At 39.3% G+C, this 26,061-nt stretch overlaps 1 protein-coding gene across 10 annotated transcripts in view; it reads left to right on the top strand.

Moving 5' to 3' along the window:
* Window positions 1-26,061, top strand: part of MSRA (methionine sulfoxide reductase A) — a 427,028-nt gene that overhangs the window by 210,957 nt on the left and 190,010 nt on the right. The window lies entirely within an intron of this gene.

Below are 26,061 nucleotides of genomic sequence, written 5' to 3'. Positions count from 1 at the left end.
GTAGGCTGCCTGGGTACTAGTTGGTCTAGGATGGCTTCACTCATAGATCTGCGTTTGGTACTGGCTGTCCATTTTTGTTGGCTGGGGTAATGGGAATGATGGACCATGTCTTCAACATACTGGCCTGGGCAAATTCACATGGTGGTGGATGCAGATATTTCAGGAGCAACAAGAGAGGATAAGCCCTATTCTTCTAGCACTTTTCAAGTCCCTGTTTATGTCACATTTACTGTTGTCCCATTGGCCAAAGCAAGTCATGTGGTCTAGCCTAGAATCAATGTGGGAGGGATCCTCTAGGATAGAGAGGTGTGAAATCTGCAGTAGTCTACTATATATGAGGTAAACATCACGCACTATAATTGCTTCTCTGTGGGTAAGACATTCAAATCTAGTCCATAATGAAGGGATTGGCAAACTGGCTTGCAGGCTAAATCCTACCCACTGCTAGGTTATGTAAATAAAATCTTAGAAATCCAGCCAGACTCATTTTTTTGTTTATTTTCTGTGAATGCTTTCATGGAATGATGGCAGAGTTGACTGGATATGTCAGAGATGGTATGGCCTGCAAAACCTAAAATATTTATGATTTAGCCTTTTACAGAAAAATTTTTGGCTACCAGGATAGGCAGATGCACTCATGGCAAATTCTAGCTCAAATACCAGGCAACCATTCTGGATCTGTTTTTTGTTCTGGCCTTCAAAGATTTTCTTTATTTCACTGCCAGCTCAGGTAACATTTAAAACACAATTTTTTTTCTCTTTTAAACACTTTTTAAAAAATTTTTCAAATAAGAGTGGTATATATTTAAGGTGTATGACATGATATTTTGATATGCACAGTGAAATGATTACTAATAGTCAAGCTAATTAACATACACATCTCCTCACATACTTTTTTGGTGGCAAGAGCACCTATGATCTACTCTCTTAACAAATTTCAAGTGAAAAATACAGTATTATTAACTACCATCACCATGCTATACATTAGATTTCTAGCACTAATTCATCCTCCATAACAGAAAGTTTGTAACCTTTGACCAACATTTCCCTGCTTCCTTCTACTCCTGCACCTAGTAACCACTCTCTGTTTCTTTGAGTGTGATTTGTTTAGATTCCCATATACAAATGAGAACATGCAGTATACAGTTTTTTGGTGTCTTGATTAATTTCACTTAGCATACTTTCTTCCAGCTTCATCCACATTGTTGCAAGTGGCAGAATTTACTTCACGTGTAAGGCTGAATAATATTGCATTATATATATACCACAATATCTTTTTTTTTAAAATTTTTATTTATTTATGATAGTCACAGAGAGAGAGAGAGAGGCAGAGACATAGGCAGAGGGAGAAGCAGGCTCCATGCACTGGGAGCCCGATGTGGGATTCGATCCCGGGTCTCCAGAATCGCGCCCTGGGCCAAAGGCGGGCGCCAAACCACTGCGCCACCCAGGGATCCCCTACCACAATATCTTTATCCATTTTTTTCTGCTGGTGGAGACTTCAGTTGTTTCCAAACCATGGCTATTGTGAATGATGCTGAGGTGAACATGGGGGCATAGCTTTTGCCCTGAGTTACTGATTTCATTTCATTAGGATATATGCTCAGAAGAGAGATAGCTGGATCATAGAATAGTTTTATTTTTAATGTTTTGAGGAACATCCATACTGTAAAACACATTTAAAAAATATTTCATTCAGTATCTTGAGTTCTTTTTTAAAATTTATTTTTTTTTTATTTCAGAAAGTGAGTGAGTGAGCACAAGTAGGGTGAGGGGTAGAGGCAGAGAGGAGATAGAATTGCAAGCTGACAGTCTGCTGAGCGTGGAGCCCAACGTGTGGCTTAATCTCATGACTCTGAGATCACGACCTGAGCCAAAATCAAGAGTTGGATATTTGACTGAGCCACCCAGGTGGCTCTCTTAAAGAGCCCCTCTTAAAGAGTTCTTAAGAGGGAGGGTTTATTATCTTAATATATAGTCCGCCATAGTGACAGAAGTGGGATTTTAAAAATACATAAATAATTTTATCTTTTAAAAATAAAGAGTTGAACTCACGGTACTTGTAGAGGGCCCACTCAGCTGTCGGAGGGCACCATGAAGACAGGTGGGGGAGGAGTTGGAGTCTGAGAGTTTGTTCCATAATGAGCATGTTGGTTTGTTTGCTACAACATGAATTCTGATTTTGAAATGAAATTTGAGCGGTGCAATATTGAAAATATCATAAGAACATACATATTCTTGTTTTTCCTGCCTTTACAGAAGAACTGGAATTTACTCATTGGTGTTGAGAATGTGGAATATTGAACAAATACTTTAATAGTTAATCCAAGTTTTTTCTTTGCATCTGTTTCAAAATTAAAGAAATGCTTATGCAGAGTTATAAATAGATTCAGTTGAACCCTGGAGATTGCCCAGGTGTATCCTCTTAAGTCTCAGGAATGGAAATGAGTAGATTCCTTCCCATAATTGCAGACATGACTTAATAGCTCAAGAGAAAAGGTTGCTAAGAAAACCTCCAAATATCTACTGTTTATACTATTATTCTTCACCAGCAAAATGTTAATAATCAATTAGAATACTGTTTGCTCAGACTTGTTTCAATTCAGCTCTTTATGTTAAGAAGAACAGCATGGTAATTGCCCTTTGTTGAACTCCTACTATGTGCCAGACACTGTAAGAAGCACTTTTTTTTTTGTCTCTTTGCTTTTTTGCATCTAATTTTCTGAAGAATTCCATGAAATGTTTCAGTTTCTGTCTTTTACAGAGGGAGTGTTGAGGCTCAGAGAGGAAAGGAACTTCCCCAAGGTCATATACAGGAGGAATTCTAACCTCATCAACTGTCCGCTCCAAGTTTATGCCACTGACCATGGTGTCTGTCACCCAACTGTCATATCCCAGTGATTCTCTGTTCATCCATTCATACTTCCTAACACCCAAGTCCCACACTCTCTTTCATGTCCATCTCCACTACACTTTAAAAAAATTGGTGTGCTTTTTAATGATAATACAGTAAAGAAAATACCAAGCAGGTTTTGTTTTTGTTTTGTTTTTGTTTTGGTCTTTCTGATGTTTCGAAGGACAGAAGACAAAACTCTTTTAAGATACAGTTCATGCAAACAGCTGGTATCTCAGAGTCTTGTACAGAAGCCACGGAGGCTGGTAAAGAACTCTGTATTTGATGTGAACGCTATCTGCTAAGTTAGTGGTGGCACTGGGAAGCATGGTTGTCATGGAAACTTGTTCCTGATTGGGCAATGATGGTTATGGGGTCTTACCCAGACACAGAAGGAGAGATGATTTCTTTCCCTGGGCTTCCTTTTTTTTTTTTTTTTTGTTCTGATCATGAAAGGAAAAACAAAAAGACAGAGAGAAACTGTGATAGAAAAGACCCCCTGGCACAGAAGTGGTAGAGCCTTCAGATCTCTGGGAATAGCAGGGAAGGAGAACAAACAAGGTCCCCAGCTAGAGTAATTAGGGTAAGCAGCTAATTAAAGATTTGTGACCAGAGAGAGAATGGGGGAGACAGAATACAGGTGATACTGGCAGGGCTTCCCTGCTGAAGCCTCGGGTGCTCACAGCCGCGCTGAACAAGTCAGCCCTGGGGGAGTCTGACTTGCAGGGAAGAAAAACCAAGGCTCTACTACAATGTGTAATAATTGCTGAGGTTTCATATGAGAGAAATACTAGTCTGTGCTCCAGGATTTGGATTAATTTCAAAACTGCTCACGCTTGTGTTTGTAATTAAGTTTGTAAAGCTTTGGTCACTGCAGATTCATTCATTCATTCATTCATTCATTCATTCATTCATCATTCAAGAAACAAAGCCTAGGACAAGGACTGTCTGCCAAATTCCTTCTCGAATAGCAAGTACACTTGAGCCCAAGGTACCATTTGGTTTTTGGGGCAGGTGCCAGATTTCCAGGGATAGCACTCAGGGAGGGGGAGCAGTTTTCAAAATCCAAAGGGCCAGCTCTACCACTGCCCCCTACCCCCACCCCGACCCCTCATGTGATGACTAATGTTAGAGCTTCCACAGCCTTGTCTCAGCACACAGATTGGTGTGTGCCACAGAGGTTCCACAAGCCATGGAACCAGAAACATTAGCTGACGTTTGTTATACCCGCACACCAGTGGGTGCTATGTGTTGCCTGGAGGGATGAGCAGGTGAGTGGGTGTGTATGTGAGTGTAGAAGCAGGTGTGTATCCAGGTAGGATGCATATTAATGTCTGAATGGTATTTCTTTGTAGCTATTAATGCTCTTGTGATTCTGAGACTCAAGCTGGAGGTGTAGTTAGGCACGTAGAAAAGCTGTGTGTTTTCTAGTAAGAGCCAGGAGAAAGATGTGATCCCATGGTGGGTGACACATGGCCAGAGTTGATTTTGACATGTAAGTAGAACATTCATTAATGGCTCACTAATAGGGGTGTTACATGCCGAGTGATCTGCGTGATATTTGAGCCTGACATCTGTCGAAAATACAAGCGGACAACAGTTCCTAAGGCAGTAAAGTTGCCCTTTGGGAATGAAATATAAGCTGGCAATGCCTCAGAGTACAGATAGGCAGTCACTTAGAGGAGAGCTTGGCTTGGTCCGTAGGACCTCAGAGTAACCTGATGGAATACCCTGCCATATGTATAAAGGGAAACAAACAAACAAACAAACAAACAAACAGAAGGCCTCAGCAAGGAGGCTGGTCAGCCAGGCCAGCCTGGAAAGGGGAAAGTCCTGCTGGCCCTCTCCGGGTTGCTTTGTAAGGTTTGGCTTCTGAATAGACTACCAGACAGAGCCTGACACTCTGATGCTTTTAAGTTTTATCAGTAACTCCTCTTATTCTGATCCACACCCTATAGAAACTTCTCATCTTTTGTCCTACCGTGGAGATTATTTACAGAAAGAAAATGCAATGAGACCAGGTTGGTCAGCCAGACAGTTCTAATTCTCATTTCAAATTCAATTATATGCCATTCTGAGATGTATATCTCAGTTTATTGTGAGTTTAGTCTACACAGTTCATTCTCTCCTTATTGGATTAACCTTGGGTTAAATTAAATGATAAAAATGGAAGTTTGGCCTTCAAAGCTGAGAGAAGCCAGATCACAATGATTTTCCAAAGGCTGTGATTGTCTCCTTGCATTTCCCCAGAGACTCCTGCCCCTCACATGTCCATCATTTCATTTAAACCTGTTTTAAAAGTGACCTTTTTCCTGTAGCAGGCACCTAAACTTCCCTTCCTTGGATTCATCACTTAGCACTGAACCAAGAGCCACAGGCTGAGAGACTTGCATTTCCCAGATATTCTAGGCCTGAATTAGAAGCCTTCTGTGAGCTGCCTACCACCAGCTCCTGCACTGTGAACTCAGTCATGGCTTGGACTTGAGGTGGCGTGGCTCACGGCCACTGTTAAGCCACTATTTCTTGTGGTGTTTCAGATCTGTCTCTAATAATGTGCCAAGAAGTAATCTAAGTCCTGGCGGCCACCATTCTAATCCTAAATTGACTTCCAAAGATTTATGCATTCATTTGGTGTTCCTTAAAAGCCCAGTGCATGCCTAGCACTAGAGATCCCATAGAAACGTGGGATGACATAACTGTCAGGAGCCTAGATTTCATGTAGCCTTTCTAGAATGAATTAAATTGTACCTGTCTTCCAGAATTCTTTCTCTGTAGTCAAATGGAAGCTTAATCTCTCACATTTGTTTTAAAGTGTTGCGCTGACCCTGGATTTCTCTTTACACACACATGCATGTGCGCACACACACACACAAAACACACCAACTCCCCCAAACATTTGTTATGCAAACCAACTGATTAACTGGCATGCTGTTGCTTTACTACATTGATTTTAGAAGTAATTGAGCTATTCAGATCCCTGAATACCCTGATAGAGAATTATTCTTACATTTTATAATAACGACTACACAGATGAAAATATGAAAAGACATTCTGCAATGGGTAAGCATTCTGGGTTAATTTCAGTGCATTAGCCTAATACACAAATAACCCCATTTCTGGCGAGAAAACCCAGGATGTTCATTCACTGGGTAATATCTTTTCGTATTTTGCTTACAGATGTTCAGAACAATTCCATGTTTATTAGTCTATTCAAAAGCTTTTAGAAATTTGCACAGCCAAGTGGCACCAAAACCAGAAGCATGAAAAGGACTGCATAACTTTTTCTCAGAAGTGAGATTTATACAATCACCACAGAGGATCTGAGGCCCAGATACTTTCTTTCAATAGAACACTCCGGACGATTTTCAGGCAACATGTCCAACGGCGGATCTGAGCCGGAGCCTGGTCTGGGAGGAAGAGTGTGGGAGTCCTCATGTCACCTTCCAATGGTTTTAATGTTCAGGCCATTTTGCTTCCTGGACTCAGTCTCCTCTCTTGTCAAATGGGGGCGGTACTATTTTATGAAGCCAATAGAGTTGTGGTGAGGGTCTTATTTGAAAATAAAATGACTTTAAGTTGGAAGTGTCATAGAAAATCAAGAACATACACTTTCTACCGTGCTAGCTCTTGGGCATATTAAAGATCAAAGTGAAGGGTCAAGGACTAGGTGATGACCTGGGATCAGCCTGCAGAATGTGCACGTGACACAACAAATGGAAGCCATCTTCTCCTATTCCTCTTCTTTGTTCCTTATTTCCTTGATGCTGAAGAGTTCTAACGCAGTGTTGAATAATTTCTCCACTGATATAAAGCAACTCAGTATACTTTTTTAGTTTGACTTAATTTCTGAAGTGTTTGGGTGGATGTACATGTCTATGTATCTTACATGAGATTAATGATCCCATTTTTCTTCAAAGTAGTGATGAGTTCTGTTATTAGCAGATTTTACCAAGCAATGTAAAACTCTTTCTAAATTCCTTGCAGACTACATTAAATCTCTTTTTAGTGTGTAGTAAGTCTTATTGTACTCATTTCAATGTCAGTCAAGGTAAATTACTAAGTTATTGGCAGATCCCTGAAAATGCAAGAATTCTGGTGTTCAGTTCATGCTATAAGCAATTTGATCACTTTTTATTCCTCAGGTATTAGACATACAATTGATGTTGAACTTGTCTGCAGGAGAAAATGCTTGTCTTTCTCAAACCCCCTGACAGAAAGCAAGCCCCAAGGGCAGTGGTCCTATGACTCCTAGTTATAATTCCTGAGACCAAATATAGCTTCCCAGATCACCATGTTGCTGGAATCCTAAAAGAAAATTGAAATCAGTACCTATAATTCTTTTTAGAGTGAGGATGGGGATCAAGGATTCAGAGTGCAGTTAACTTTTCATTTTTCAGTGTTGAGATTTCAATACATCAATATTCTTGTCCACTAGATCCTGGTTATTTTTTTAGTTAGGCTGGATTTTTTTTTCCCTAAAAACTGAGGACTGAGATTTTTCTAATAGATCATTCTTATATCTGCTAGATGCTCTAAGGGCTGAGTGCTACAGTCAGGAGCAGAGCTAAGGGTGTGACAATGGAACCTTCAGGAACCTCTCTTGTTAGCCACTGTTTTGGCACCTTGTTTCCCCTAGACCTAGGAATAAGAAAGGAAATCATTAAACGAGAGGCTGTTGGGGCCTCACTCTCTTTCAAAGCTTCTGCAAATCTGGTTTCCAGCCTCAGCTGTGGAATCACAGGGCCTGTAGCATTAGGACACAGAATCTGTAAATTGATTTGTCCACTGAGCATGGCCTCATGATCTGAATAATCATCTCACATCTACTTCAAGTTTTCAATCTGTAAGGGAGCTGACACTGTGATAAATAAAATATACATTCCTCCAGTGTTACTGACCTCAGAGCAGTTCTTTGTTATCACATAGGTTCTTCATCCTGGATTCTAAAATTAGAGTGACTATCCTGGCGGCTCTTAAGCAGCATCCAGACAGAATTATTCTGTCTCTCATGCTCATATAGTGATGAGATCACCACGCTAAAGGACTGTCCAAAGTTCCCAATGTGAAGTGAAATACACACAAGCATGTCTCTTTGCTAGAGACATTTTGAGTTTGCCGAAATCTTTCATTCCAGCTTTAGGCATCACAGAAGATGAGTATTTTCTATAGCTTCTCAGGACTGCATGCTGACAAACACCAACAGAGGAGGCAATTCAAGCCCACCGTCCTCACCTGGTAAAAGAAGCATTTGTGCTTTTCCTTCCTGTTGGGTTTATTGACCAAAGACCCCAGGTGTGTCAGTGTCTTTTTTTTGCCATTTAAGGGAAGGGATGGTGAATGAATTTGATGGTTTATGGATTCTCTGAGGACTAGAGCATGTTCAATGTATTCTTCGTGTGACTTCATATTTTCACATTCCCTAAGTTTATTTGGCTATTCAATTCATCTGTCTCCTTGAGCAGCTTAAATCACTGCTGGGTACAGGTGTGGAGGTCAAAGGTCAATAGACCGACAGACTTGAAGTAGCTAAACATGTCAGTGTTTGAACATATCTGATGGTAAAATTCTAGTAGAGGCTCTTTAAAAGGAAAGTAAACTAAATGAAAAGGAACAATAATAAAAACATTCTTCATATTCACCCAGCACTAGGAATAGGTTCTTCTTTCATTGTTTCAGGATTATATTCTCAAAGATTTAGGAGGGAGATTAAGAGGAATTTGCTATAGCAAGCAGTTCTTAGAACATAATTGCAAAAGCAATTGATGAATATGTCTACACTGATATTTTCAAATCACATATAATGGAACCATAATGTAATATGAGAAAATAACCTTTTAGGGGGTTGAGCTTCTCTAGGAATTTTATGTGATACTCTGGGTCTTAATTACTTCATAATGACTGACAATTTTTAGAGGCTTCAAATGAGCATTATTTTTTTTCCTAAGTTACATTAAAAATAAGTATCTGGGTCAATTAGTGCCCCATCTGCCAGTTAAAATGGCAATAAGAGAGACTCCAATGAAAACCCGGTCACCCATTCTGTGATCGCGTCACCCAGTAGGAACGGAGCAGCTTCAGAGGAGGTCACTGCTGTTTGCCTTGCTGGCACGTTCAGTTTGCCCAGGCCTCATCAGCATGTGAATCAGCAACAGACCACTGAGTGCCTTCAGTGGTGAGCTAGGCTTTGCTTGGTAAATCCTGGCCTCCGATGAGTGGCATTGCGGGATCTATCAGAGGGCACGGAAGGACAGAACCGAGCTCCGCCCCTTCCATCTTTGCAGATGGGAACTAGTACAGCTTCTGTGTGCCAGGAGCTCTCCCAAGAGGACTGTTCACCCAGAATGGGCTGCATCCCTTTTATTTATCCCTTCCTCTTCTTTTTGGTTATTCCCCCTCCCTCTCCCACTCCCTCTTTTGTCCCTTCTTTCCTCTAGTTATAGATACATTGCCTTTCTCCTCAAGTACTGTTATTATTATAACATCCTTAAAAATCACAACTAATGACTTAAATAGTGCCCATCTTAGGTTTGGAACAGTTTATAACTTGGGGCATCTGGGTAGCTCAGTCAGTTGAGCATCCGACTCTTGATTTCTGCTCAGGTCATGATCTCGGGGTCTTGAGATCAAGCCCCACATCCGCATCTGTGCTCAGCGGGGAGTCTGCCTGAGATTCTCTTTCCTTCCTGCTCAGCCCCTCCCCTCACTTGCTTGTGTGCGTCTGCATTCTCTCTCTCTCTCTCTCTCTCAAATAAATAAATAAAATCTTTTTTTAAAAGGAACAGTTTATAACTTAATATTCTCCACAGGTATTACATTAGCTTATATTAATCACTAAATTTGTAAAATCTACAAGATGCTTTCCCAGGATGATCTTTGTCACACGTCTAAGAAATAGAGTGGCACTGTTGCTCCCACTTACAACACTGCAAAGCGCTCAGAATCAGTAAGTTGCTCAGTGTGGCACCTGCTAATTAGAGGTAGTGACAGCCTCTTCTGATGGCATTTCTTTTGAAAAGAAAACAGGGTTTGTATTTCAAACTGTCTCCTTCTAAGCTTGTTCTTTATCTGTTTCCAACAGATGCATTTTCACATGCCCTTCTTGAGCATTTTAGGATACTTTGAAAGAAATTAAGATGTGACGTTGTTGTAGGAATAAACTAGAATTTTGAAAATGGCTTGTAAAAAATGTCTGGGACTATTTAGATGAACTTGACCTATAGAAACAGGGATTTCTTTTTTTGTTGTTGAAATATAATTAATAAAGTTATATTAGTTTCCAGTGTTCAACATAGGGATTTGATAATTCTATACATTACTCAGTGCTCACCACAGTAAGTGTATTCACCATACAATGCAATTATATTATTGGTTATATTCCCTATGCTGTACTTTTCATCTGCATGACTTACCTATTTTATAACTGGAAGTCTGTACATCTTAATCCCCTTTATTTATTTTGCCCATCCCCCAACTCCCCTCTCCTCTGGCAACTATCAGTTTGTTCTTTGTATTTATGTCTTTTTTTTTTCTTTTTCTTTTAGTTGGATGGATCTTAGAGGTCCTCTGTTCCAGTGATTTCTGAAACTTCTCTTAAGCATTAGAATGGTTTCTTCAGATAAAAATTTTGCAGAGATGGCTAATATTGAAACAGGGTTCAGGATACTCTGATTAGAAGAGGGAGCTTCTCTTACCCTGTCCTCATTCTTTAGGCCAAGGAGGTACATTCCCAGAATGAAGCCTAGAAGCAGGTGAGGATCAGGGACAACTTCACTCTCAGCTGAAACACATGGAGGAGGTTAAGACCTCCCTTACCTCAATAAACTCTCATGCCTGCTTTAAGCCTGCACACTGGAAGTTATGGAAATCTCCAGCATTTCAGGGAGACCATCCAGAGGAAAGTTCTAGAAGGCCTGAGAAAGGAGTCTTTTTTCTCAGAGCTGTACCCAGGTTCCCAAAGCATAGGTGTTTCTGTGTTAGTTCCTTGTCTCACAGCAGATGGGCCCAGAGCATCCAGTTTCTTCCAATCACTGTGCTCCTTTCCTTTTCACTTTCAGCTCTGGCTCATGGAGCATATTTATTTGAAAGTGCTCTCTCCCCTCCTTTGTTCTGGAAGTAGGGAACTCTTAGCTACTGTAACACCCATGCCCCTGTCAGCAGACCTGCTTTGCTCCTGAAGGGTGAGTTGACAAAAAGTCATAGGTGCCTGAACTTATGTCTTTGTGCACAAGAAAAAAAAAATCTGTCACCTTGTTTAAGGCTTGTTCGGTTGTGTTTGATTGTTTGAAAATACTCCAGGGAAAACCATCTGTCTACTTCTGAGAGTCAGGTTGTAAAATGGCTAAGCCACATACTGGGGGTGGGGATGGGGTGGGCATCAGGAAGAAACTATCTTGTTTTGGATCTTTAATACCATTTTAAAATTAATACACTTTGTTTTTTTAGAGTGGCTTTAGCTTCATGGTAAGATTAAGAGTAAGGTACAGAGATTTCCCATATATTCCCTGCCCCCTCCTCCCTACCCCTCCCCACCCCCACAGAACCTCCCTGACTATGGACATCCCCCTCCAGAGTGGTGCCTTTGTTACAGCTGATGAACCTCCTTTGACACATCATGATCACCCAAAGCCCACAGTTTACATTAGAGTTCACTCTTGGTATTTACATCCTGTGAGTTTGGGCAACTGTATAATGACATGTAGCCATTATTATCGTATCGTACAGAATAGGTGCACTGTTTTAGACCTCCTCCATGCTCTGCCTCTTCATCCCTTCCTCCTTCCTTGCCCCCTAGCAACCACTCATCTTTTTACGGTCTCCACAGTTTTGTCTTTTCCAGAATGCCATATAATTGGAATAACGCAGTATATTATCAGATTGACTTCTTACACTTAACAATAATACATTTTAGTTTTTTTCCCGTCTTCTTTTTTTTTTAAGATTTTATTTATTTATTCATGAGAGACACAGGGAAAGAGAGGCAGAGACACAGGCAGAGGGAGAAGCAGGCTCCCTGTGGGGAGCCCAATGTGGGACTTGATCCTGAGATTCCAGGATCACGCCCTGGGCTGAAGGCAGACACTCAACTGCTGAGCCACACAGGTGTCCCACCCCTGTCTTCTCATGGCTTGATAGCTCCTTCTTTTTAGTGCTGAATAATATTCCACTGTCTGGTTAGATCACATTTATATAGTCACTTACCTACTGAAGGACATCTTGGTTGCTTCCAAATTTTGGCAATGATGCATAAAGCTACTGTAAACTTAGGAAGCTGGTTTTTAATCACATGGTAGAGATGAACTCTGGTGTGAGGGCATCCTGGAGGGCTGCACTGAAGGGACGCTCTCCCAGAGAGGATTCCTATTAGGTAATGTCTAGCACTTGGGAGCTTTATCCACCCCAAGCACTTTAAGTTAAATTCTCTACTTGAGTTTTTTGTTTTTGCTCTTTGATGGACCACATGGGTAACAAGAATTTGGAGAGCATGCCTGCATGTGAGTGGCTGGTGGTTATGAGATCTCAAAGGAAGTAGCTTTCTTCTCTCCTCAGAGCACCAGAATTCACATAGTGATGTTTTTTTTTTTTTTTTTTTGATGTTTTCATATTGACCTTTTGGTGGGCCAGGTGTCTTTCTCTGTTTAGCCTAATGTCAAGGATGTTGCTTCTTGAAGTTCCCATCTCTATGGGGGTGGTTCCTATTAGAGTCTTCACTTGGGGAGTTCCCTAGATTTCATCTCCTACCCTCCTTCTCCCTCCCCAAGTGGCTACCAAAGTAGGTTCAGAAGAAACTTTGGAGCTTGAGTCCCTTCTGGGGGCTCTTATTTTCACCTTGTTTTTAGCTTTTCCATGTTTCTTTCTTTCACACTAGCTTTGTGAAGAATTTTTAAGATTTTATTATTACATTTTCATATATATTTCAAGTTCTTCTTATACCCAGAGTTTTAGTTTTATCAAATAGGGAGATTGCATAAGGTGTTGATCTGTTATATTCTTGACCAGGGTATCCTGAGGAGTGGTTAGTGCTCAGAAACAAATGAGGGCTTGTAGGAAGTAGGGACACCATTGCCCGTTGGCGTGGCTAGGCACCTGCCTGAACAGATGGAAGGAGGGACCTGGAAGGGTCCTTGGACAGTCTGGAAGTGAGAAGATGATAGACTTTTTTTTTAGCCCCAAGCAAAAACAGTGTCCTTAAATACGGAATAGCCTTACAGCAGTATAATTTGATCTTAGAGACCTTGGGTCTCAATGCATCAGGTGACATAGGTACTCCATTAGCTCGTGTGTTCTGTTCTGTGTGTGTCTAAAAGCCTTTTTTCATTTATTTGAAATTACCACATCTCTATGAGCTTCTGTTTGAGTATAGTCAAAGGAACCTGTAAAAATTGTCAGAACAAGGTTCATAATCATCCAGATGGTAAAGTACGTACTTCGTGGTGAAACCAGGTATGTAGGGACTCATGTCATTCTCCAGTCTATAGCAATCTACTTCTCTCTCCTCCCTCCTGACATGGATTCATAAGTCACTTTCCCTTTTCTTTCCCTCTTATATGTATCAAGTCTCCCCTAGCTGAAAAGCATTCTTTTGGGCATTTGAGAAAGTTAAGAAAAGAATATGTTGAATATTCTACTCTCGGAACATATATTATAGTAGAGACCATAGGACCAAAGAAAAACAATCTAGGTAGGCTGAGGAGGGCATTGAGATGTGATGTTCTCCATTTTTCTGGATTTTATCTTCTACATCCCTGATTTTGCCTTTACAGATTGTGATTGTTGCTTTCCTGGGCTTTTCCTTGAGATTTGTAGCTTTGCTCTGCTCACTGGTGCTCTTGACATTGATTGGTTCCTTTAAGCTCTGCCTGCCTCACCATCACCTAGAGGCCCTCATGGTTGGGTGGCTGTGTTGCTAGTGATCCTCCTTTGATGTATGCCCTCAGAAAACCTAGCACAGAAACTCCAGGGTAGAGGCCTGGACCTATTTCCCTGAGATTCTATAAGCTACCGAAGTTCCATAAAAGAAAACACAACCACTGGTTATTTAGGTCTCTTTCCAAATGTGGACTGGAAACAAGCACTGCCAAGACAAAGTGAACATGATAACTAGATGATCTGTCAGAACAAATGGCAAAGAAATCAGCAACCATGTGTAGGTGAGCCACAGATGAACGAGGCTCACCCTGTAATTTAGATCAGTTGCAGCAGAATAAAAGCTGCACTTCCAGAGGAGGAATCCTACATGACAAGCAAGCAAAAGCTATTTAACACCACTGTGCCTGGGCAGTTGTGTAGGGCGCAGAAGTCTAGTTAGTGATGGAAGTGGAGTGGAAAATCCACAGGTAGCCCACAGATATCAATGGAACAGAGAAGGAGAAAAGTTTCCACAGTGTGTGTGTGTGTGTGTGTGTGTGTGAGAGAGAGAGAGAGAGAGAGAATACCTCACACTAGCAGCACATGCACATAAGCAAGGCAGACCACACTGTCAACAAGCACAGATGGGCTGGTCACGTCGCCTGGAGGTAGGGCAACAGATGGACGATTCATCGCATAAATTGGATACCCACAGACTGTGGTCCCTGCTATGAAATCCAAGGACGTATCAGGTTGACCCAATGACAACATACCTGTGCAGGGGTAGAATCAGAGTGCCTATGATCTGAATGGGCAGTGGACAGCAATTTGCACTGACTGGGAGAAAAACAAATGAAATTCATTCAGTAAGGGAATAAAGGAAATCCTACCATCTGCATATATGTCTAAATTTTTTTTTGTTTGTAAGATGACACATGGTCTTTCATTCATTTTTGTAAGACTTTATGTTATGATGTCACTTCTGAATGTTGCAATCCTATGACATTCAGAGCACTGGAAGAAGAGTATTTGGATATTTGAGAGATATGCAAAATATATTTGAAATAAATTTTCTTAGCCCTGAATTTTACTCCAAGCATAAAGTGCAAAATACTTTCTTAAAAATAATTGATTACAAACTGTGGTTCAGTTTTAAAAGTACATCATAAAATGCAAGATGAAGCCTTCATTTAAAACCAAATAGTATTGGGATCCCTGGGTGGCGCAGTGGTTTAGCGCCTGCCTTTGGCCCAGGGCGCGATCCTGGAGACCCGGGATCGAATCCCACGTCAGGCTCCCGGTGCATGGAGCCTGCTTCTCCCTCTGCCTGTGTCTCTGCCTCTCTCTCTCTCTCTCTGTGACTATCATAAAATAAATAAAAATTAAAAAAAAATAAAACCAAATAGTATTAAACTCAAACAAAACTCACTATATTTATGTAAGTCACTTTAATAGTGTACCACAAAAACTATGGTCTACTCTGATGGTACTGATAACCTCTAATCTGGTGAAAAAAATGAATGAATAGACATGTTTTTAAGTTGCTACACACTCAACACTTTTCTGTACATTTAGTACATGCATACATTCAAGTTAGGAGTTCTCTGTTGGAAGCTTTCTAAAATTCGTCACTTGCTCTGTGAAATAACTGTGAAGTGCCAGTTTTATTTTTGTTTCATGAAAGTTTACATCCATTGGTTTTATATATATATATATATATATATATATATATATATATATATATATATTTAAGAGCAGTTTCAGACTTATAGAAACATTGAGCAGAAAGTACAGAGTTCCAGTACCCGCCCCCCCCCACAACTGCCACAGTAGATTTTGCTTTTTATTAACATCTTGCATTAGTCTGATGTATTCACTATAATTGATAAGGTAATATTGGTACATTATTTTCCACTAAATCCACAGTTTACATTTTGTCCTTTGTGTTGTACATCCTGTGAGATTGGACAATTGTATAAGGATGTGTATCTCCCACTATGGTATCATAACAGAACAGTTTCACTGCCTTAAACATTCTCTGTGCTCCACCTATTCATCCCTTCCTTTCTGCCTCCAAATTCCTGGCAACCACTGACTTCTTACTGTCTATGTTTTTGCCTTTTCCAAAATATACATGGGATTATATAGTATATAGTCTTTCAGACAGACTTTTTTCACTTAACAGTATGCATTTAAGGTTATTCTGTGTCTTTTTCGTGGTTTGATAGCTCGTCTCTTTATCACTGAACAACATTCCATTGTATGGTTGTATAATTGTTTACCCATTCACCTACTGAAAGGCATGCCAATCCTTGGTGATTATGAAAAAAATGTTAGAATCATTTGTGTGCAGGTTTCTGTGTACACATGAGTTTTCAACTCATTTGAGTAAATACCTAGGAGCATGTGCTGGATCATACGGTAAGATGATGTTAGCTTTGTAAGAAACTGCCAGAGTCCTTCCCGAGTGGCTGTGCCCTTTTGCTTTCCCACCAGCAATGAATGAGAGCTCCCACTATTCCACATCTTTGCTAGAATTTGGTGTTGTCAGTGTTTTGGGTTTTTGTTATTCTAATGGATGTATGGTGGTATCTCATTGTTGTTTCAATTTGCAGTTCCCTAGTGACGTAAAATGCTGCTCATCTTCTCATACGCTTTTTCAATTTGTATATTGTCTTCAGTGAGATGTCTATTCATATCTTTTGCCCATTTTTTTATTTGGGTTTTTTGTTTTCTTCTTAAGTTTTAAGAGTGTTCTGTCTGTTATCAGATATATGACTTGAAAGTATGTCCTCCCACACTGTGGCTAGTCTTTTCATTCTCTAACAGTTTCTTTTACAGAGCATCTACTACTTTTTAAGTGCTCGGATCAGGCACTGATAGACCAGAGTGGTGTGGCGGGGCTGGGGGTAGGGGGTGAGTTTTGGATTTTAGAGCAGGCTCTGTTATTCCAGGTATTCTCCCAGAAAGTCATTTTGAGCTGAACCATACCCAAATCCTGACTCTTAACACCATTCATTTTTACTTGGATCCATTGACCTTGACATTGGGTTGTAACCATGGTTTCCATCTCTCATGTTTTGCTCTATTCGGCATTTTGTCCTTCTGCTGATTATAATAGTTGACCCTGGTTATGCTCCCGATGTCAGACTCATTCTGTTACCTGCCTGTGACCAGCCACCCACTCTTGGCTGGTGCTGATCATTTTGTCTGTTTACTGGTTTTGGCTTTGTCAATATGGCTCATCTTGCCCGACACTGATGCCTAGTGCCTAGAACAGTTATTGTATTTTCAGTAGTTGATTATAAAACCACTTTTCAATAGGATATTTATTGTTTTATATGCTAAACCCAAACCCTTTATCACTCTCACTCCCAAATTAACTTCTCTTTCTAATTTTCCCATTTTTCCCCCATCAATGGCGTCACTTTTCTAGCAGTAACTCAAACTGTAGGTCACAGGGTTATCTTTGATTTATGCTTTGGCTTTATCACATGTAGACAATCAGTGGTCTTCTTTTGTAGCATGAGTCCTATAACGTCCACCATTTACTACATTAAAGGACCTGGGTTCTACTACAATAAAGATAAAAAGTTTACATTGTCCCAGGAAGATATTTATGTATGCTCAGGCATTCTGTTAATGCTGTATACATTTTTATGAAAACATTATGTATCTTCTTTCCTGTGACAGCCTCCAAGAGCCTTTTCAGTGCTACATTCTGGAAGGATTCTTTGACTATTTTTTTTTTAAACATTAAAATGCTTCTCAAGTCTTTTCTTCTCTCTCTCTCTCTCTTTTTTTAATCCCAGCTTCCACCAGTGTGAGTGGCTCTGGCTTTGGCCCATGGAAGGGACACTGTCCTGGGGCAGGAACAGAGATGGGGCTGAGTAGAAAAAATAAGATGGAGAGGAACAGATAATTTTTCAACATCTTACAGTCAATTTTGCATGACTCTACAGCATGATTTTGTTATTGAGAATATCCAGTACTTTTAGAAATCAAAAGATGCAAAACACATTATAAAGCTAAGCTTTACTAATTTTAAAAGCTTTGTTATTTGCTTGTTCATACCATCATTTCCTCCTCTTCACTCAGATAAATAATGATTTGACCAATTTTTTTAACTTTAAAAAATATTTCTTTACAAACTTCATGTCTATGTGTCTACTTTTCATGAAGGTATTTTTGGGTTTAATGGGCTAATGTTTTTTATAATAGAGGATGCAAAACCCTCCACATTTATACCAAGGAATGACTTCAAGGTTTTAACTAAAGAACTACCTTTCTAAAAATCAATCTTCTGTTAAAATTCACCCTCAAACTATACCTGTGTCATTAAGTCACAGCTAAAATGCTCTTCTCATCTCTGCTAGCTTCTGCAAACTACACTTATTAGCACGGAGCATTTCACCTTCTGTAATATTATGACATTTCTTTTCCTTAATTGTCCCAAACCATCTTATCACTGAACACAACTATTACAAATTATCTGCACCTACTTTAAAATAATTGTAAGATATATTTGATTCTAAGTTTGTTTTTATTTTTTTCAGAAACTCAACATTGAATCCTTTTCAAAGCTTTTATCCTGCAACTTTTCCAAATATATTTCAACTTGTTTGTTAGAATTGTGATAGTCTGGGCTACTGCTAGAGTTGCCAGGCAAGGCTGCTCCAGGTTGGGACCAGGTGGGTGCAGCAGGGAGCTGGCTGTCAGGCTGGGCCTAAGCTGCTTGGACAAGCAAGAGTGAACAGGCGGGCATGACAAAGGGCATGGCTGGAGTGTCCAAGGCGAAGAAGGGGTACCTTCTGGAGTATGTGGTTATTAAATTGACTAATTGTGAGGAACCTTTAACCTTGGTGAATGGGCCAGGAGTAAAGTCCTGTACATCAAGTCCAAGGAAGTAACCTTCAGAATAAAGTATGCAGCCAATGAAGTGGGTCCTAGGAAGTCAGTTAAACAGATAAGCCAGTATGTTGTGGATGTTAAAGGAGAACCAAATGGGGGAAATGGGTATCAGGTCACACCATTGGGGGAAAGGAAGCTTCTGAGTCATCTCTGAGAATGTTGCTGCTATGGGAGCTGGAGTGAGGCTGAGGTTTTGGTTAAGTCATAGGTGGCCACGAGGATTAATTATGACAAACTCAGGTTTTTGACTTTGATTCAAGAAAGCAAGAGCATTGAAGGTTATTGCTCGCTTTTCACCTGTGGTTGTCACTTTGTCTGAATATCCTGGTGGTGTTTACCCAATTAAGTCCTGCATGTAGGAGAGCCTGGTCTGTATTCTAGAAAGAAGACCAGATGCTTAGGTACCAAGTAGCTGGTAGGAGGAGAGCCTGGCCAAACACTAAGTGGTGGGGAGAGAAGAGAAGAGCAAAGGGAACAGGCTGGTCTGGAGCAGCCCATGGGATCAAGGCTGATTTACCTGAAAGAGATACAGGCAGCACACAAGATGTCAACCAGTGGATGGTGATTTGGGCAGTACAGACATGTCCTCCAGGCAGGAGTCAGCTTTGGGCAGTCTCTTTAAGTCAAATCTTTAAGTCGATTGAAAGTAGGCTGAGGTCATCACAAATGGTGAGAACTGCTGGAAAGAGTGACCTGTACCTCAACCAAATTAACAGAGCCAGAAAGGCCTTTGGAATCATTTCTTTTCACTCAGTGAGAAACAGAAACTCAAGAAAAACAATGACTCACCATTGTCAGACAGCCAGCTTGTAGCTAAGACTACAACAGGACTCTCGTCTTTTTTTTAATATATTAATTTTTAGAAACAGCCCTATTGAGGGTAACTGACATATAGTAAAATACACATATTTGAAGTATATAATTTGATAACTTTTAACACATATAGACACCGTAAAACTATTACTTCAATTAATATATTGAACCTATCCCTCACCCTCAAGATTTTCTCATTCACTTTTGTAACCTCTTCTCCTGCTGTCCTCATCCCCCTCACCCCCAGCCACCCTTGCCTCTGATTCCCCCGTCCCCTGCAACTGGGCAACCTCTGATCTCCTTTGTGTCACTATAGAAAATTTGCATTCTGTAGAATTTTATATGGTATCATACAGTGTGTGCTCTCTTATGTCTGGCTTCTTTCATTCAACTTAATTGTTTTGAGTCATCCATGATCTTGGATTTATTGATAGTTCATTCCTTTTTATTGTTGAATCTCATTCCATTGTGTAGATACCTCATTCATTTGTCTGTTAGTGAACGTTTGGATTAATTTTGTTCTTGGCAATTACAAATAACACCAACACAGTCATTCATACAAGTCTTTGTGTGAATATATATATCTTCATTTATTTTAGATAAAAACCTAGAAATGAAGTGACTAAGTCATATGGTAGGTGTATGTTTAACTTTTTCAGAAATTGCCAGTCTGTTTTCCAGAGTGGATGTACCATTTACATTCTTCCAGCAGAGTATGGGAGTACCAGTCACCCTACATCTTCACCAACACTTGGTATGGTCAGTCTTTTTAGTTTTTGCCATTCTAATAGCTGTATGATAATATCCTTTGGTGATTTTCACTTGTATTTCTTTAACCACTAAATGATAATCAGTATTTTTAATGTGCTTGTCATCTGTGTATTTTCTTTCATAGAAGTATCAGTTCAAATTTTTTGCACATTTTTATGGTATTGTTTTCTTATTTCAGAGTTTTGAGAGTTCTTTACATAAGTCCTGTAGCAGATATATGCTTTGCAAGTAATTTTCCCAGTCTGTGACTTGTCTTTGCATTCTTTTAGCAGTATCTTTTGAAGAGTAGAAGTTTAAATTTTGATGAAGTTCATTCTATCAATTTATTCTTTTATGGTTCATCCTTTTAGAGACAGTGTCATATCTAAGAGACTTTTGCCTAACTCACATTCACAAAGATTTTCTCCAATTTTTTTCTAGATGTTGTATAGTTTATCATATATATTTGTTCATAGGTCTGTGATCCATTGTGAATTAATTTTTGTATATGGTGTAGGAACCCTATGGTCTCATGATGTATGTGTAACATAGTAAAAGGCATGTGGACTCTTTATCCACGCATGATTATAGGAATCTTCTACCAGTACTGTCATGTTTCAATGCAAAGGTCAGCCATACATTAAATATGTACATCACTCAAAAAAAAAAAATAAAAAAGAGAGACCCACTAAAATTCATTGCCCAGTTTTCATAATACATTTAATGAAAGAATAATAAGGTCATTAAGGGCAATCAGTGTTTTGTTATATTCTTGATTATATTCTTGATTGTAGTTTGTTATATTTCTTGATATGAACATAGTTGTAGTAAGAAGTATGCCTCTTCCCTTTTAATAGGGACCAACATAGTTCTGGACCGAAGTTTAAAACCTTGTCAACAGCCATGATTACACATTGTTTACCCCCACCCCCTCCTGTTGTCGTAATTATGGCACTTTAGAATTCCTGGAGAGGATGCAGTGCTTAATCATGTAATTATGTCCCAAACAATGTGGGGCACTCTCTCTGCCATTCATACGAACAGCCAAAAGAGAAGTTTGTTTCGGTTCTTATTGTGAAGACCCAGTGGGAGGGGAGCCGGCAGTGACTGAAGGGAACAGCTCAGGGATGGAGAAGATGTTGATTTGGAGAGAATGAATAGGGCCTTGTCGGGGTATCTGGGGTTTTGTCCGTGCTTGTCTTTGTAATTATGAGAAGGGGAGGATTTCTTAGCACCATCTTCTTAACTAAGGTATATAATGTAGGACTCAGGTTCCATGACACAATGAGCTGGTATGGGAGCTAGTCATTTCATCCCTGGGGATTCTTTATCCCTAGCGTTCAGCCTTCTACTGCACTCTGACCCTAGGGGTGTGCTTGCTTTCTGAAGAGCAATAGCGATGTACAGAAAAGGGTACTGGGATGGGGGTCAGCAGATGTATATATGTTCTGACCTCACAGCTATGGGGGACAGGAGTAAGTCACATACCCTCTCCCAATACCAATTTCTTTATCTGCCAAACAAGAAGAATATCTTTTTAGTGTACTTATGGGCATACTAGGAGAATAAATGCTCTATACATACAGTGGGTATTACTGTTAATGCGTGGGGGCCATGCATTCTTTCATTCTTTCATACAGAGAAAAAGTGCTTGCGTGCATTTTTTCGGAAGGCAGCATGAGAATTGGACTTACCTACTCGGGGGATCTTTTCTGACCCCATCCCCAGACCTCAAGGCCAGGTGAGCTCTCCCCTTCTCTTCATTCCCTCCTGCATATTTCCTTCGGTGTCTCTACTACATCACAGTGATCATCTTCCTCCTTGTCTGGAGCAGGAGTTTCTTCAGAAGCAGGACCTTAAATTTATCTTTATAATCCTAGTGCCATTTAATAAATGTTTGATGAATAAACAACTAAATGAATAAATATAGAGATGAGAAGGGCATTCCTTGTGTTAAAGGAATTCATAGTTTAATGGAGGAGATGGATGCGTATATGAATACTTGCAGCACACTGTTCTAACTACAACAAGCAATTCATTTATTCGTTGTTAAACAGAATGTGAACACTCCATTTCTTATCTAACAAAATAGCTTTTATTGGCACTCAAGACATTTGGGTGGAAAGTATGTTGCTGAAAAATGATTTCTAAAGAGAGTAGAATAGATAAGGAGAGACATTATTCCTTTATTCCAGTCATTACTCATCTTTAAGTCTTTGATTTCCATGGCTCCTCCCCATCTACTCCTGTATTAGATTAGATACCCCCACACACACATTCTCACAGTACCATCCTTCTCTGTTCTGACAAATTATTTATTTAATATCTACCTTAGTAACTGCCTTATTCACTACTCTGTCCTTATCATCAAGGACAGTGCCTGGCCTATATAGTAAGATCTCTGTAAATTGCTATTGAGTAAGATTAAGTATACATGCAGACAGGTTCTGCACATAAGGAATTTAAAAAGGTAATTGTGGCTTCCAAATGTTAAGGCCTTGAGTTCTACTGTTACACCATTGTGGGATTTTTAGTATGGCTCTGTGACCCAATATTCCTTTTGAGAAGACTACCAGCTGATTTTCTCAGTAGGCCACACTGAGCCATTAAATGGATCTCCATATACCTAGCTGAGCTAACCTATTGAAGAGAATGGTTTCATGTTATAATCCTGAAATTCAGGTACAGTGTAACTTCTTGCTGTCCTCACACAACTTTATAGTAGTAACCTTTTCCCCACCTCTTGGGACCCTTGTTTTTAGTTTTTCTGGAAAAGATGCAGATTTGAGCACAATTGCTACAAATAGATAAGGCGTACCCCACAAGCCCTTCTGCAGGTGCTCCCTCTGTTTCCTCACACAGTCATTTGTCTCCAGGTTTGAATGCTTCTCCTGCGCCTTTATTGGCAGTTGAAAATAGAGTTCTAGCCAATGTAGATGCATTGTTACCACAAAATGCAATTTGCTGCCACACGTTGTGTTCAGATAATGGGAAAGAGTAGAATTCATCCAAACAATTGTGCTCAAACAATTGTGCTCAAAGAAATGATACCACAGAGTGAGCCATTCTCAGTTTTTCTGAATCATTTAAATGGTTTCATTGTAAGATATCCCTTTGTCAACTACTTTTCAGTGGGAAAATAAAGGCTTAAAGGAATTTCTTTTCTTAAAGAAACAGAACTTAGAGCAGAATCAGAAATATGTCATGACATCTACCCATTTATGAAAAAGAAAGTTACCAATGATTATAGGATCACTTTTGTGAGGTTGGGACAACATTGTTAATTCTTTGAGTTTTCTAGATGCATCAGGTATAGACTTTTGTGGACAAGTGAACTGTTACCTAGGGGGAACCAGAAGGCACAGTGATAAAAGCATTGGATTTAGAGGCAGAAACCTTGGCTTTCAGCCTTGTGGCTCCCACTTGTTCTCTGTGATCATGGGAAAATGAGTCTCTTGGCTACCTCAGGGGTTTGTTACAAGTGTCAAAGACAATGCAGATGCATATAGTATTGCTTGAACAGTAAAGGAGAAAATTTTTTTCATTGCCATAAAAGTAGTATATTCTTGTGTAAGCTGAAAAAACTCATTCAAGTTACATATTAGAAGTTTGGTATTTCCTTAATGCAATACTATCAGAAAAAATAGTTTTGTTATGTATCTATTTCTGGACATCTCACTTATATACCAGATTATGTTATAAGTAATACAATAAAGGTCTGCCTATCAATAGCTATTTGTGTTTCAGGGTAATGAACCCAGCTGTACAATTCTATATTAAAGGCAACATGAAATCCTTTAGTAGACCACATTTCAGTTTGTTTTCGGGAAGAAAATCCATAGAAAAAATAATGTGTAATCTACTAGTTGCCTTATTCATGTAATAGAAATTTTAATTCAGGTTTAATTTATAAAAAGTAATAAAGAGAATTTTGCAAAGTAAAGACTGGCAGCTTGATGCTAATCACACATAAGACCTTCAAATGGACTGCTAAAAAGGAGGGAGGGAATGGTCACCAGTGGCTAGCATAATGTCACTAAAACCATGTCAACCAACTTTACCTCCAAATGTTTATGAGAGATGCTGTCCAGGGGACTCAAGTGTCATGGGGGTGGATGTATCTTAAATTCTCTGATTTAATGAGCACTTACATGGAGTATTGACACAAGGTATATCATTAGCTCATTTGTATGTGACCTAACCTTATGAAGAATTTAGGAAAGGTCGATTTTGTGGTCTTTGGGTTTTATCTTCAAAAGGAGAAAGTGGTTAAACCAGACTGAAGGTATGGAAGTGTCGGAATCTGTGCAGGAGAAGATGGGCATCCAAACATAATAGAAAGCCAGGCGTCTTTCCCCACCATTTGGCTTCACCACTACAGAAACATTGAGTTGGCAGAGATCTCATTTCATCCCTGGAAGAGGGCTTTATTTTATTTCAAACCCCCAGCTGCCTGGTGCACATTTTTGTTCTGTCAGTAAATAGCTTTAAGCTCATTTATGAGCTCTCTCTTTTTTTTATATTCCATAGAAGAATAAAAGTTTTTATATAAAGAACTCTGAAAACTCAATAATAAGGAAACAAACAACTAAAAAAAGTAGGAAAAAGAGTTGAATAGATATGTTATCAAAGAAGACATACAGATGGTGTATAAAAACAGTTAAAGATTCTCAACATTATTAGTCATTAGGGAAATGCAAGCTAAAACCACACTGAGCTGCTGTAACTTACTAGTATGATTAAATTAAAAATACTGACAATACCAAGTACTAGTGAGGATGCAGAGCAACTGGAACTCTCATATATCACTGGTGGGAATGCAAAATGGCACAACCACTTTGGAAAACCATTTGGAAGTTTCATATGTTTACCGTATGAACCAGCAATCTCACTCCAGGGTATTCACTGAAGAGAAATGAAAATTTTTATTTATATGAAAACCTATATAGGAATGTTTATAGCAGTTTTATTCATAATAGCCCCAAATGAGAAATACCTCCAATGCCCATAACAGGTGAACTTGTAAACAAATTTTGGTACCTCCATTAGTGGAATATTGGTGAGCAATAAAAAGGAACAACTGATATACAACTGATAAACAGAATAACATGGGAGAATTTCAAAACAATTATGCAAAAGAAATCAGGCAAAAAAGTTCATACTGTATAATTCAATACATATAAAACTCTGGAAATACAAACTAATCTATAGTAGCAGAAATGTCTGCATGGGGTTGTGGCCAGAGAGGAATGGGAAGGAAGAGTTACAAAGGTGAATGGGGGGAAACATCTGAGTGATGGAGATTTGTTCATTACCTAGATTGTAGTGATGGTTTTAGGAGTGGATACATATGTTAAAACCTCTCATAGACATTTTAAGTATGTGCAATTTATTGTATGTCAATTATAGTGGCTCCTATTATATATATATGTATATTTTTTTTTATTTTTATTTTTATTTTTTTCTATTTTATATATTTTTAATTCCCCTAGTTTATGACTGAAAGTCATCTCTATAGAAGAATTCTAAGTATTAACGTAAAAGTAATTGGAGAAGTAGCAACATCACCATTTTGTAACCCTAATGAGATCTTTCCTTCGGCGACATTCACCCTGCTAAAACCATTAGGATAAACATTTCTGGGAGTAGGTTAGCTTGTTTTCACAATCTGAATCCATTGATCCATCTTAGTATCACTGAGAGTGGAACAGCCATACATTATACATCTCTTGATTTAATGCAAGATGAAATACACAACAGTGTCTATGAAGAATTCTTGCTAAAATAGTTGAACCTAAAAAAGCCCAAACCTTCGATCTAACATCTAGTTAATATGGAATAAAGGGGCT

Source organism: Canis aureus, chromosome 24 (assembly GCF_053574225.1).
Source record: "Canis aureus isolate CA01 chromosome 24, VMU_Caureus_v.1.0, whole genome shotgun sequence".
Classification (NCBI taxonomy): domain Eukaryota; kingdom Metazoa; phylum Chordata; class Mammalia; order Carnivora; family Canidae; genus Canis; species Canis aureus.
Note: the sequence above shows the minus strand (reverse complement) of the source record. Positions and strands in the feature narration are given on the sequence as shown.